Raw genomic sequence first — 14,973 nt, forward strand, 5'->3', positions numbered from 1 at the left:
AGACCAATTGCCTGCGAGCGAAAATATTTGATGCATTATAACAACCATCATACCATGCTTTACAAATATGGTAAGTGTATGTGTAATTTTTGGGTTTTTAATTTTTATTTTATTTCAGTTTTATAAAACGGTGATTCCACCCGCGGGTGATGGATATAATATGATTATAGCCAACTCAGCGCTACGCGCCTCCTTGGCTATCTGTCATCGCATATTCCACGCGCGCTCGTGGAATAGTGGTTAAATAGATGCTTGGCTGAAAATTATCGAGCATGTACGTCCAAGATGTTGTGTTGCCAGTGCAATTACCGCTCCTTCTCAGATGTAAATTTTTTCGCTTTTTTCTATATTTATTCTAAACCAAATAGAAGATGATGTACCCATGTTTTCTAGAAAAATCACGCACTTTTGGGGTCTAGAGAAACTGCCGAACGTAATCGCGTTCTGCTGTTGCGTCCACTAGCAGTTCTTCTAGCCCTCAAGCATGGATTACTTTCTTAGAGATCATGGAGCATCATCTTCTATTTGATTAATGACGTCAAACTGGTCCACGATGAAGAAGAGGTTTTTGATTGGTTCCCTGAGGTGTCCAAATTTTGCAATACGGACTGTTAAAATGGATCAGACTAGGCTCTTACCGATAATGCTAGCGATTTTTTTGGCATTATTTGGCTTTGCGAGCATTTTTAACATTTTATCCCAAAAAGCACTGCTAGTATTATTTTGGATTTTCGACTGATTATTTGTATAATTTTGTGTTAAAAAGCACAATCTGACTTTATTTATGGCATCCAAAGCCTCCCAGATGCATTTTGCCCTCATTTTGGCCAAAGGAGCCGAGGAGGCCTGGGTTTGATAGGTCAGCGGTTGCCTTCTAGAAACCCAGTCCATCACACTCGTTCCAAGACGGCGTCATCCACGTTGTCATCGAGGAACAATGGAAGTCAGCCAGAATGGACTAATGGGAAAAAAACATTGATCGTTACATTTTGTTGTTGAAAAATGTAACTGAAAATCTGAAAAATGTAATATTCTATGTTTAAAAAGATGGGAAAAAAGTGAGCATTTTTATGTAGCCTACGAGCACTTTAAAAAAAAATTAGCATTATTTTAGCACTTTTTTGGCAAAAAAACAAGGACTGCTGTAAGCATTAAATGCTTTTTTTACGAGCACTATCGGTAAGAGCCTAGATCAGACCGCTCATGAATTAGTCTTGGCGAATTGCATTTCAAAATATTCCACAAAGAAAAACGAAGTTTCTTGTAAACTAGATCACAATTCCTCTTCTCTTCATGTTTGTCAGACAGTGTCAGTTTAACTTCAAGGTTCTTTACAGCTGCCCAATCGAAACAATAGGTAGACAACACAAACAATGCCTTGTTCTAACAACAAAAGAGCTGCAGATTAACAAGAACGAATCAGAAGTACAGGTAAACTTGCCAAGCGACCTGAAAAACGAAAATAGATTGAACCACGGAGACACATTTCTTTTATCAGCAGTGTTCTAAAAGAGCATCAAAATATATTCATAATGAGTTGATACTCCATTCGTATTATGAAACGCATATTAGTCACAAATCATCAGATAATATGCCTCAATTCATATTAAACTAGCCCGTGTTGGGGAGTATTCGGATGCACGTTCGGTCCATAAACTTGTAACAAAGTTAAACTCGAGATTTCCTTCGGACATCCGGCTAAATCAGTAACATATATCTCTTAAAAATTATAAGATTTTTCACGAGAGAAAGCAATTAAAGTGGAGTTAACCATTTTAAAAATCCACGAAAGCAAAACCTTTTCAACGACGAGATGTTTGTTCACCTGCTAGCAACTCTACATGTTTGAGAACAAAACAATAGTTGTGCTTGCGAACTTCTTTGTATGAAATTCCGCGGTTTTTGTGATGTTTTTCCAAACGCCAAAGTTTGACGTCGCGAACAGTGAAATTTCCTTATTTTCTACCAGAAATGTTAGAAAAGATGTCACAAATGTCACAAAAAATATTTTCCTTCAAAAATGTAGTCGGGAAAATTTAACATAGTAAAATATCTTATTCCACCATTGTGATGTGAATAAGAAAAGATAGATATTGATCTTTGTTTCAAGTAATGGCCATTTTGTTCGCTTGAAAACTTAACAACGGTGCAAAATACAGTAAACAAATTAACAATCTTGTAGAAGTTATCATATTTTGCCGACCTTATCTCTACCAGAGCAATAAAAAGAACAATATTCTACAGCTGTATTTGTGCAATATTTACAGCACTGAATATTTATGAGTAGTCTATGAAGTATAGTCATCGATGTAGTCCTCAACGCTTGAGCTAAAATTCCACGTGTCAGTTCAGTACCACATTGGCTGAAGTCATCATTCAAGGATCGGTTCTTTATATTTCCTTACACAGAAAAGGTGAGCTTATCCCCTGCATGATATGCAAAAATGTCATGTTAAAACAGGTATCTTAAACGTTTCGGGTCCAATCTTGCGAGGTACGAAAACTAAAATTCACCTTTCGGTAAGATAGTTAAGAATTTAGGGGACAGTCTCTCTAAAAGCGGTCCACTGCACCTAGGGTCGGAAAAAAGTGTTCCTTCAAACTTTTCTCAGTGAACTATCTTCGGTCATAAGTAAATGCAAAGACTTCAGTTTTTGCAAATACGTCGAAATTATTTTTTAGAGCTCAAAACAATCAGCCGGAAAACGCCTAAATTTGAGCGTTGGAAGGACGGAAAATTGCCTAAATTGACGAGTTCGCTGCTCAAAGACCACCAAACGTAACAAAAAATATTGTTATTATCCCTTCGTTAAGTGATCGTTCAAAGGGAAGAAATGCACGTTATTTTTAATATATTTTGTTTTGGGGGATCCTGAAAATTTATCTGTTATTTTCTGAAAACCTGCGAAAATAGCATGTCTTCGCTGGCGTTTATTTCCCAAGTCCAAACCCGGCCGCTCAAAACTTTAACAGAATTCTGCTAAGAAAAGGTTAGTAAGCATAGAAATGTAAAAATATCTTGCGCTTTTAATCTTCCTTTCCCACAGCGACTTTGAACTTTCTGCGCTTTTTGCGATTCTCACACTTCATTATACAAATTCGGTTGCCACGCTTATTCAGATTGTTTTCATTCAAAACGCTCTGACATTGTTTTAATTAACCATGCCACGTTTAAGATACAGGGTTCTGACAAAAAATAAAATTCAGAAATAGTTTAAATAGGTAGCATTGCTGAATTATTAGCAGTGATCTCCAGACGCTTTGTGGAAAAGTCAAGAAAACGTGGCCGGAATATTTGCAAATTTATTCACGGTCTATTACTATCTGTTTACAACTTCCCAGATCAATGGCGTCCTTCGTTTGGAAACCAGCGCATTTTGAATTTCGGAGTTATGGTGGTGTGTGACATGAAGATCGCGCTTGCCGAAAAATATACACTTATCTCGCGATTTTTAGCCATTTCAGGAGTTAAAGTATTAGGAAAAGAGCTTGTGTAAATGGTTTTTGGTTCGGTTCAGACAATTAGTTGTCTAGATAGCCAAAGTAAGTTCTAGATGTTCACACTATTTTCCGGCCACCATATTGGAGGACATGGCGGCTCCATACTCTATAATTTTGCGCGGAACATTTCGACGAATATCTCAACTTTGGGACAAAGCACACACCTTAAACTTGGAGAACTGTCTTCTTTATTTATCGTCTATACTATCACAATTTCTTGACTTTATCCACTGAATAGTTTTTGATTTTATTTTTTATTGCGTTACAATGCACACACTCTATAGACCGGTCAGTTTAATTTACAAAACCTAGCTTTGTAGTGTTTTGATTCTTTCTTTCCATTTTCTACTGATGATTCTAAAATGAAACGTACTATTTAGCCGATATCAAATCTTGACAGAACGCTGTAATTGAAATTGACAACATCGTGACCTTCGTAATCTCAGTTGCGTTGCACAAGCCACAAAGATTTTACGTCCTTATCCGCTCCAAACACCCGCAAAGTCAACCAGTGTGTACAGTGTGTATTCGCGTTAGCAATACTCATTATCTTACACTGAAACCTTGCTTGCTCTTTGGTAATAATGGAATTGCGATGCATTTGGAAAACATTTCAAAATGAGCATCGACTTGGTGGACAATTATTGTTCTAAATAAGTACTTTTTTTATTGGAAATTTTTATTAGAAATTTGTTGGAAATTTGTTGGAAATTTTCTAACGAAAGTCCTTAAGGTGATAAGAACCATGCGGGTTCCCGTTAAGCGATGGATGACTAAATTGAACTACGCTTAATCTTCATTAAAACATATATTAACGTTACTGTTTGACAATCTCTCTTCTAAAACCTACAACTGAACTTTCGTGTGAAAAAAACTGACTTGGTTGCACAAGTTTGACGTAAATATATTTCGATCAAGTAAATATTGAATGACTAGTGATCAAGTATGTCAAATTTCAGACATTTGCCTCAGGGGCAAAGAGTTCTCATGCATATTTCGTCATCTGAAAATGTGGATGAGTGTAATACAGCCAAAACGCGTATTTTCTGACATGTCTTTCGTATCTTCACTATATACGCTAACGTTTTGACATTCTTGATAACTCTGAATCGAATTAACTCACTGAAGAGCAAGTTCAATTCAGTGTGGTTGAGAAAAAAAGCGTTATTCACATCAAAGTTCTTTAGAGTTATAGCTAACAAATTGTTCAAGTAATTTTACTTTTTATTTAATCTGGAAAATGACCTCATTGTGACTTGATTAGCTGAAAGCAGGCCAATTTATCTTTAATATATGCATTGCAGGGCAAATTTGCATGTTTGAGACCAGACAGTAGTTGTGCTTGCAAACTCCTTTGCATGAAATTTCGCGGTTTTTGTGATGTTTTTCTAAACACCAAAGTTTGACATCGCGAACGGAGAAATTTTCTTCTTACCAGAAATGTTAGAAAAGATTTTAGAATTTTCAATGTCCCAAAAAATATTGTCCTTCAAAAATTAAGTGGTCGGGAATATACCCCTTATTCCAAAATGGCCGCCATTTTAGTATTCTTTTGTTTACTTGAAAATGAGACCTTGTTGCCTCGTTTAAGGGAAAATATTCTTTTGAATTTCGAGTTTAAGAACGAGGTAAAAAGGGCTAATTTGCATGTAAACAAAAGAATACTTAAATGCCGGCCATTTTGGAATAACGTGTATTACATATAATAAGATACCTTGTCACACCATTGTGATGTAAATATGAAAAGGTAGATATTGATCTTTGTTTTAAGTAATGCCTATTTTGTTTGCTTGAAAACTCAGCAACGGTGCAAAATACTGTAAACAAATTAACAATCTTGTAGAAGCTATCATATTTTGCCGACCTTATGTCTACCAATGCAATAAAAAGAACAATAGTTCGTATTGTGTGATCGTCCGGGTGAGTGTAGTTCTGAAAAGAACTGTTGTTGGTGACTGACGTTTCGACAACCTGAGCGGAAGTCATCTTCAGAGTCAAGTGAATAGTGTTTGTCAGTCGATGATGTTATAAGTCTGGTCCGTTGAACGTGATTGGTCGGTATAGCCATGATGGTATTGGCTGAAAGACTCGTGTAAAGTTTGTCATCAGTCATTGGTGGGTTTCGATCCGTCTATTGTTAGTCAAGTAGGTCGGTTTTGGTCCGTGTATTGTTAAGTCGGTCTGTTAGAAGTCCGTTTGTCGGTTTCGTTTCTGTCATGGATAAGTCGTTTGTAAGGCGCCGGTAGTTGTTGACATCTGTTAAGAGGCGTTTGTTCTAGGTTAGTGTACCAGCTTTCCAGAGTCAGTCGTTGAAAATAGTTTGTACTGTAGGTTAAGCAGTGAGCAGAGTCCCAGTCAATGTTGTGGTTTGTCAGTTGATGATGTACAGCAATGTGATTGTTGGCATCACCATTTCTCGTGGCTCGTTTGTGTTCAGTCAGTCTCGTGTTAAGGTTTCTGCCAGTCTCACCAATGTAGGAAGCCTGGCAGTCGGAGCATTTGATCTTGTAAACTGCTCCCTGTCTATCATAAAATGAAAAATAAAAAATAAAAATAAAAATATAGTATATATGAAATAAATTGCTGAAGAAATCAAGACAGAATTTTCTTTCGTCACCTTTTCTTTTTTTTTTGAGTAAAGCGTTGCGTGACACGGCCAAATGACTTCTCGCTCCTTATAGTCTTGGGCGGCGATACCAACAGCGCTATCTGTACTGTCACGCAAACGTAAACTCTTATCAGAGGAAACATGCACGCTAATTTTCATTTCTCGATATTCACGCTTATTATCTCCATTTAGGACTGTAGAACATTATTATAAACCAGCAACTATCTTTGTTTTCATTGTTTTCATACCTTGTTCTAATAATCGCCAAGCAAACAAAATTAACGTAAACAAAGTGGATTGAGATAGGGTTATGTGACGTACTAAAGAAAAGGGAATTTCATGTCTGTTATCTTATCTTAGCCTTCAACGCCTTCCTGTTTGTTCATAACATTGGATACTTTCAAACAATTCTCTCTAGTTTATTTGGTATTTATTGGAAGCTCTAGAGCAGGGTGTAACAGTAGCCATTTTAGCGTTCATTCTGTTGCTTTTTATCGAATTCTTAATGGCCTTCCTAAAAAAATAGGGGAAAATCACACATTTTTTGCCGTTCTCAAGAAAAACAAACGTCATTAAACGTCGCGTTACTACTCGGTGACAGACCTTGTTACTGATGTCACGCAGATTTCAATTTTTAATGTTCCATTACAAAACGAAAAAAATAGTAACAATTTCTTAGCTACTGATCTCTAAAATGTCTAATACAGTCGTACCTCTAGACCAGAGGAGGCTAAATAATTGATTAATTGGATAATAATTAATTGGAGATAATAAGCGTGAATATCGAGAAATGAAAATTAGCGTGCATGTTTCCTCTAATAAGAGTTTACGTTTGCGTGACAGTACAGATAGCGCTGTTGGTATCGCCGCCCAAGACTATAAGGAGCGAGAAGTCATTTGGCCGTGTCACGCAACGCTTTACTCAAAAAAAACAAAAGCTGGCGGAAGAAAATTCTGTCTTGATTTCTTCAGCAATTTATTTCATATATACTATATTTTTATTTTTATTTTTTATTTTTCACTTTATTTTAATATATTTTTTAAGTTACCCTCGACCCTCGACATGTCACCCTCGACTCTCGACATTCTACTCTCGACATTTTACCCTCGACTCTCGATTCTCGACGATTAGATACACTCACTGCAGGGCAGATTAACTTGCGTGCGTTCGTAACTTTCTCAAACATATAATACATGAAGAATCGTTTGAAATATCAAGCACTTAAGAGTCCCTGTCCATAAAAATGGAAAATAACTCGGCAAGGGTCGAAAATTCGATTTCGCTCATATTTTCATGGTAGATAGGCTAGGGCATGACAAAAACTATTGGATAGTTTTTTTGGCAAAATATCCTTTTATTTCAAAGAAATATGCAAATTACCAAATTCCGTTAAAATCGTCATTTGACGCACCATTTTATTAAACAAGTTTGAGAGCCTCGCATGCAAAACCACATCATTCTTCCGTCTTTAAAACCCTCAAATATTTTTGTGCAATGTTTAAATGTGTACTGGGTTGGTTTTAGGGAATGTTACGTTGTCTTTTTGGGTGCAAAATAATTAAATTTCGAAGACATCTATTTCATTCACTTAAAAGTACTTCGTGAATATAATTGATTTTCACCATGTGCGAAACCTTCAAATGGATTAAGCTTCTGGCGGTTGAATCGCAAAAGGATGATCTACAGATTCCTGTAAAAATTTCTTTGGGCAAAATGATTGTGAGCGACGCGAGAGCTTTTCAAAGTACGTCAAAAATGCAAATATTTGACCATCCGTCGTCAAATTTCAATTTACGGGTTAGACGTATATTTTAGCATGCGCCACATGACTCGACCTATAACAAGTTGAAATAGACACAGAGCTGATAATTTCGAAATGTTCTAACCTTATTTGTTGCAAAAGGCAGGTCCAAAGCCGATTTGACGTGTTTCTAGTCGATCTCTCACCATTCGTCGCACATAAAGCAGAAGTTTGCTTTTGTTTACACAAGGTTAACGCCGATGTACATCGCCAACTGTCAACCTATTATTGGTCGAATATCATGAATCTGTGACCATCTTTCTGCGCATATGAACATCACTGCATCTAAGTCAAAAACGGCTGAGTCGTTTGTAGATAGTTGCTTACTTTGCACTGCGCCAAAATAATACGTTTGATCGATTGCTGACCATTGCTGATGAGCGTGTCGGCGCAGCACAATCTTACAGCCGTGATTTGTTCGTCACGCAATGCTGTCACGGCATATGCTGCACATTTTGATCCATTTTGTATAGAGCACTCTCAGGATAAATGAAACAATTTAATCATTGTTCATCTGTTTGTTCATATATATAATAATATGTGTATATTTATATAATCGTATTCTATAGTGTACGTGGCCTCGGTCCAAATCAAATGTTTCAGACAACAGCTGATAAAGCTAGTGCCTGTACTCACTAGAATTTTAAAAAAATCGCCATGAACCAAATTATAGATCAATGAAGCAAGAACTGGCTGAAATAAATATAGGAAATCACAACGTGTTTAATTCATGAGGAAAACAGACTAAATTTAATTAGTAATTACGTGAGTAAATAGCCCTGGCCATGCCATTTTATTTGGCGTATTTTGTTTGCCTAGTGGCGAGGCATTGGTATGTTTGTAACTGAAAATAGAGGACTGTTGTCAATACAGTCCAAAATTATTGTCAGTAAAATATTGTAAATAAAACACCTATTGACCGGTTACCTCCGCGGCCACCGTTTGGTCGTTCCAATAAGGGTTTCATTATTGTCTTTACCCCTATTCAGCGGCCACTCAAAATTTAAACACTTTGTTTTGGAAAGGGCGATGGCAGATAAGAGTCTGAAACTGAAGGTGCATGACGAGTGATTATTCAAATACACTTCTATCACGATTGTCTTGAATTGACTCCATGTTCACCAAGAAATTTATAACCCGATAGTGAGAAATTAAATATTCAAGGTACACCAACCTCTATTTAAGCGGCTAGCGCCATTAAGCGGTCACCACCCATTTCCCCGGGGGTAGCCCACTGTATTACATGTAAACCAAAAATAATTGCACAGCGCGAAATGACCCAGGTATGAGTTTAGCGTTACAGTATAACGCAGGGCATGTAGGTAGCGGTGGTCGAGTAAAAGATAACAACAGGGGCAATGGTAAACTATTCATTCTTCTCATTTCTTAATTTAATCTCTTCCTACTCAACACGATTGCGTGCTCCCAGTGGTTCCCAGCCTTACGGAGCCTTATGTATTAAGATAGAAATTGTCCTACCCCTACCCCCTAAAATGGGATGACAGTATTGCCTGACGAACAAGGAACCGCTGCAAGCAAGGATTTGAGTCGTCAAACCATGATGATCAAACGTAATGTTTTGGTGTAGTGCAAAGCAAGCAACTATCTACAAATGACTTAGCCGTTTTTGACTTAGATGCAGTGGTGATCATATGTGTCGAAAGAGAGTCACAGATTCATGGTATTCGACCAATACTGAGGTTGACAGTTGGCGATGTACATCGGACGTTATGTAAACAAAAGTAAACTTCTGCTTTATGTGCGACGAATGGTGAGAGAAACACGTCAAATCGACTTTGGACCTCCTTTTACAGCAAATGAGGTTAGGACATTTCGAAATTATCAGCTCTGTGTCTATTTCAACTTAACATTGGTCAAGTCATGTGGCGCATGAAAAAAATCAGGGCTTCAACGGGATTCGAACCCGTGACCTCCGCGATACCGGTGCGATGATCATTCTTCACCTTCAGCTACAACCGCAGTTCAAATATGAATTATTTCGTATATACTTCACATCATTTCACTTCTCACGGGAAGATATGAACTCAATTAATTGACCTCGCTCCCAAAGTGTGGCTTCATAGCTCAGTTGGTAGAGCATCGCACCGGTATCGCGGACGTCACGGGTTCGAATCCCGTTGAAACCCTGATTTTTTTTTTTTTCAGGCTTCTTCTTTCCAATTGCTTAAATTGGAAAATTTACTGCGATGATCATTCTTCACCTTCATCTACAGCCACAGTTCAAATATGAATTATTTCATATTTATACTTCACATCAGTATCGAAATTCTTCAATAGTTTCGCTTTCGACGGAGACGACATATCCCGTCTCACTTTTGCCGAGCGTGATTGGCTGAAAAATTGCCAGGACAACGTTAACGCTGCACTAAAATTGTTGCAACGCAATGTCCACGTATGCAAACTACGTTTCAGAGTACTAGTTGGTGATTGGTCAAAACTATCTGTGGCTGGCGCCGCAATAAATTGCTGCTGCATTCAAATGTTACTGTTATTTCAAAGGTAAAATTTAACACCTTCTTTACTCTTCAAATCAGTGGAAATCTTCAGTGGAAATCTTTAGTACAAATCTTTAGTACATACGGTATGTTCATTCACTATTATAAACTAAGTTTAAATACAATCGAATCTAACAATTCAGAAACAGCACCGGTTAACCTAACTGAAAACTTTGAATCCCGCGTTAAAATCGTTGTTGAGTGATATGCTTCTGGTGGAAGTCTTAACTAACACTTAACACCAAGGAAATTCTTTCAAGAACAGAACTGGTTCTGTCAAAATCAACAATGTTATAATCATAATTGTAACCATTCTCTCAAAATGCAAAGTCACTTGCCTGCTGGAAAATTAATTTTAATCTGGCGAGATTTCAAGGTTGTATGTACAGTTGAACAAATAGGCGCAGAAATGCTGCTGTGAATTCGGAACTGCAGGTTGTGGCCATATTGTTGAAGACATTTTTAGAAGATCCTTCTGATTCTGCCAGTCTGTCAACCATCCTTAGACGTTTCCTTGCTCTTTGAAGTTTTGAATTTTACAGTTTAGCTGTTCTTCTCGTCCTCTTAATCCTAACATTCTGGCGTTATTCCAACGCACGAGATGAAGTAGCTGGCGGGGTGTCTAAACCAAAAGCTGTCGTCCACATCTTTTCCATTTGGCTTTCATGTTCAGCTCTGTAAGGACGGCCTCCGTTTCCTTCAGCCTAAATCTGTTTCCTCTTTGAAGCAAGCTTCTTGAAATCTTCTTCGCCTCCGATATCAAATACTCGCCTTCCGTTCGCTTTAGGAAATATCTCCGCAAACCATTTCGGTAAGCGTTCAGGGTGGATGGCTCGTGTTTTCTCTCAGCCTGGAGGCTACCTTTTCTCTTTTTCTCGTATTCCCAGAAAAAAGTGGCTCAAGGCCTCTTCATATGAGCCCGGTCGACCGGGCTGGCCCGGTTTCCGAGATCTCGCCTCGCTTCTCTTTCCTTCGTAAAAATTTCGATGTGTTCATATGAGAAGCCAGGCTGGCCCGGTTACCGAGATCTCGGGTTTTGCGACCGAGATCTCGGTAACCGGAATGAAAATTTTCCCATATGAACACTCCAGCCCGGGTAACCGGGACGCAACTGTTTAGACGAAATAGCTCCGCTTTCGCAACATAGCGGCCAAAATGGCATAATTTTTGCCTTGTATATATTTCCACTTTAGGAGTAGGCGAATTAGCTTTATTAGTAAAGTTACAAGAGTCCACAAAGCTGCGACGGCCGCGAACGATACAAGTTTATGTTCCACCATTTTGGTTGTGTTTCTTGGATTTTATCCCGGTAGACCGGGCTGAAATTTCCCATATGAACAGACAACAAAATTCGTCCCGGTAACCGAGCCAGCCCGGTTACCTGGCTCATATGAAGAGGCCCTCAGTAGTTCACTTGCATTATCATTGTTGATTGTTGTTTGTCGAAGCCAGCTGCTTGCCGACACCGCGTAAATAGGTTTTTTTGGGGCGCGATACTGTATTTTGCTGGACAGCGGTACACCTTAACAAAACTACAAAATGCCTGCAACTTTTACATTGTTTTCGCCGCGAGTCTTGTCGTCGACAGTGAAAAAGATACAAAACTTAGAGGGCACACCGTAAACTTAGCTTTTAAACTCCGCTCATTTGTTGGATAGTTCTCAGTTAATATTATATATTGTGCCAAAGCCAAACTGAACTTGCACACGATGTGAAATTGTTGTTGTTTTGTGAGAGTTAATGCTCGCAGGCGGCGAGTGGTTCTGTCCTCGTGTACCGGTTCACAAGAACCGATACAAAAGACCCAACAATGTTCAAGAGCTAAACAAAGGTTCGTAAAGAAAGGAGTACAATGGTTATTCCCTCTGTGTACCGGTACACCAGGACACAACCCGGCGAGTCAGTACGCTAAGGCTAAAACTAGGAAGCTTTTGTGTGGCTGTAACGGTGTTCTGAGGACATCAACTTCAGAAGTTTGTTGAATTGGTGGGCTTGAACCGTATGAATCGGTATGTCAACGGCATTTTGATCAAATTCGTCGGGAAGACCACAGGCTGCCCAAGCTCTCAATGTTATCCTTTTTTTTTCCTTTTTATGCGAACGTTCAGGCCAACGTGACATATGGCATGTACTATTACATAAAGACCGAATTTGAGCACGCGAAACATGACTTTACCCTGTTGCTGTGTTGTATTCTTTGTTGTTTGCCAGCTCCTCGGGCCGATCTAACGCGATTTCGGCGAGTTATCGGTTTGTGGGTTTCCACAAACCGATAACTCGCCGAAATCGCGTTAGATCGGCCCGAGGAGCTGGCAAACAACAAAGAATACAACACAGCAACAGGGTAAGTAGATTTTACTCACAAAATATAAGAATAATTGGCTTTTCAAGCAAAGCCGTTGCATTCCCATACAAACCTTTATAAATTCAAACCGTTGTAACACAACACCTCCATATGCTGCAAGGCGAGAGTCATGTTTCGCGTGGTCAAATTCGGTCGTTATGTAATAGTACATGCCATATGTCACGATAGCCTGAACGTTCGCATAAAAAGGGAAAAAAAAGGATAACATTGAGAGCTTGGGCAGCCTGTGGGAAGACATGCTCGTGTTCGTCCACTTGTTCGATTGGGGACACTCGCGTAAGTAAACACGGTCATCCTGTCCTCACTCGGTATCACCGAATTATAGACCAAGTTGGCCGAAGCAGTGCTTCGTATAAATCTTGGACACGTTGGTGTAACAAGTGTAGGACTGAAGTCCCAAAAGGGTTCAAAATCTGGCCTCAACTCGAGGAAGAACCGAGGTATGTTTTATTATAAAATATCCAATTTTAATTATACTCTACTTCAGGGAGCTTGAGGCTGGCGAAAATAAAATTTTAAATTTTCATGTTTATTTCTGTTTTTTCTTTTCACAATTTCGAATTGTTGCAGTTCTGTATTTTGCTTTTAGCACCTCTTAAGTGTGAAAATTGTTTTAAACTAGTTGCATAGCTATTAGAGTTTGAGAGAGAGAAAAAAAAACCACAAGAGGTACATGACATCTGATTATCTTAAGATGGCAGAAGACATGGAATACAAGATTTCATTTTTAGTTGTAAATAGGCTATCCCCCCTGTATTCACACAACAATCTTCTGATTATAAGGCCACCCAGATAATTTATGAGCACATTACCTTTAGAACTTTCTAAAATTAATATTTGTTTACATGTTACTATTATCTGGATTTCCCAATAGAAAACTTCTTCTATTATACTTTTTTCCATTTTGGCTCAGCAAAAATCCTTTTACTGTCCATGGATGATTTCCACAACATCAATGCTGTAAAATCACTGAGAAAATACTGACCAATGCTCTCCATACTGCAACTCCTCTCCTGGATGTTCAGCCATCTGTTGATGGTGGGGAGAGGCAGGGGGCAGGAGCCCAGGAGAATAGGGGGCAGGAAGCGGGAGAGAAAAGGGTGGGAAGCGGGAGAGAAAAGGGTGGGAAGCGGGAGTGCTAAGAGGGCAGGAATCGGGAGAGAAATGCAAAATGCTAATTTTTGTCATTCATTCATTCAAATACTTTCAAAAACAAGAACTGAAAATGTTATTTGACTTTCATTTAGTGTCTTTAGAGACTTCTAGGCCGACAGGCAAAGAAAAATTCACCCTTGGGCTCAAAATGAGGCTTAAAATGAAACCCTTTGACAGTGGTTATGTCATAGGTCATTCACTTGAAAGACGTGGAAAAGAGTGACAAGGCTGAAAACGAAAGAAAAAAGGAAAAGGAAATGCCTAAGGACTGTGCAGCTTAACAACTAGGATGTGTTTTGAGTCTCTTAATTTACAGGGGACAGGAGTAGGACGAACAAGGGTGGGAGTCAAGAGATAAAGGTATGGGAAGTGGGAGGTTCTGACTCCCCTGTCCCTCCCCCACTTGTGGAGAGAGGCACCATGAGAGTAAAAGTGTCTTGCCCAAAAACACAACACAATGTCCTTGACCAGGGCTCAAACACGGACCACTCGATCCATTGCTGAGCACACTAACCACAAGGCCACTGCACCTCCCACCTTGTCCCTTAGGCCTAACCTCAACCCTAAACCTAAAAAAAAAGGAGTCTATAGATTTCAGTCAAGTTTACCACTTTTATCACTTGTGTATTTGAGACAATTTCTAATTTTCTCACTTTCTGCCTTTTAGTTTACAGTATCAAAGCCTGATTTTAAGTGATTCGCAACTACTGACAGAACTTGTTTTTGCAACTTACAACTTCAGACTTTGCACAAAATTTCTCACTGGAGAAAAGCAATGTTGTAGAACTTAAGTGATGAACTAAATGCAGTAACTATTAATTTGTAAGAAATGTATTTGTTCTTTAATACATGCTTTTGTGTCTCGTATCTGAGTTAGTCGTAGTGAAGATTTATTACGAATGGTTTGTAGACGACAGTAAGCCAATTCAGAGACACAGTGGCATAAACAAACCCACGTGTTAGCCAATTTATCACAGGAAAAAAATAAATACATATAATTATATATGTATAATTTATTGCCATTAG

The 14,973-nt window shown here is 38.6% G+C and overlaps 1 protein-coding gene across 2 annotated transcripts in view; it reads left to right on the plus strand.

Moving 5' to 3' along the window:
* The first annotated feature begins 2,348 nt into the window (after window positions 1-2,348).
* The window catches only part of LOC149113726 (uncharacterized), a 20,520-nt gene continuing 7,895 nt past the window's right edge, over window positions 2,349-14,973 (plus strand). Inside the window, exon 1 of one of the 2 annotated variants that reach the window (XM_089286314.1) lies at window positions 2,349-2,414. The gene's annotated coding sequence lies outside the window, so the exon portion shown is untranslated. Of the gene's footprint in view, window positions 2,415-10,447; window positions 10,514-14,973 lie in introns of those variants that run through there. The other variant, XM_089286313.1, reaches the window with a different exon arrangement.

The sequence above is a fragment of the Orbicella faveolata genome, unplaced genomic scaffold (genome assembly GCF_042242905.1).
Source record: "Orbicella faveolata isolate gen_17 unplaced genomic scaffold, um_ofav_v1 contig_14, whole genome shotgun sequence".
Lineage (NCBI taxonomy): Eukaryota > Metazoa > Cnidaria > Anthozoa > Scleractinia > Merulinidae > Orbicella > Orbicella faveolata.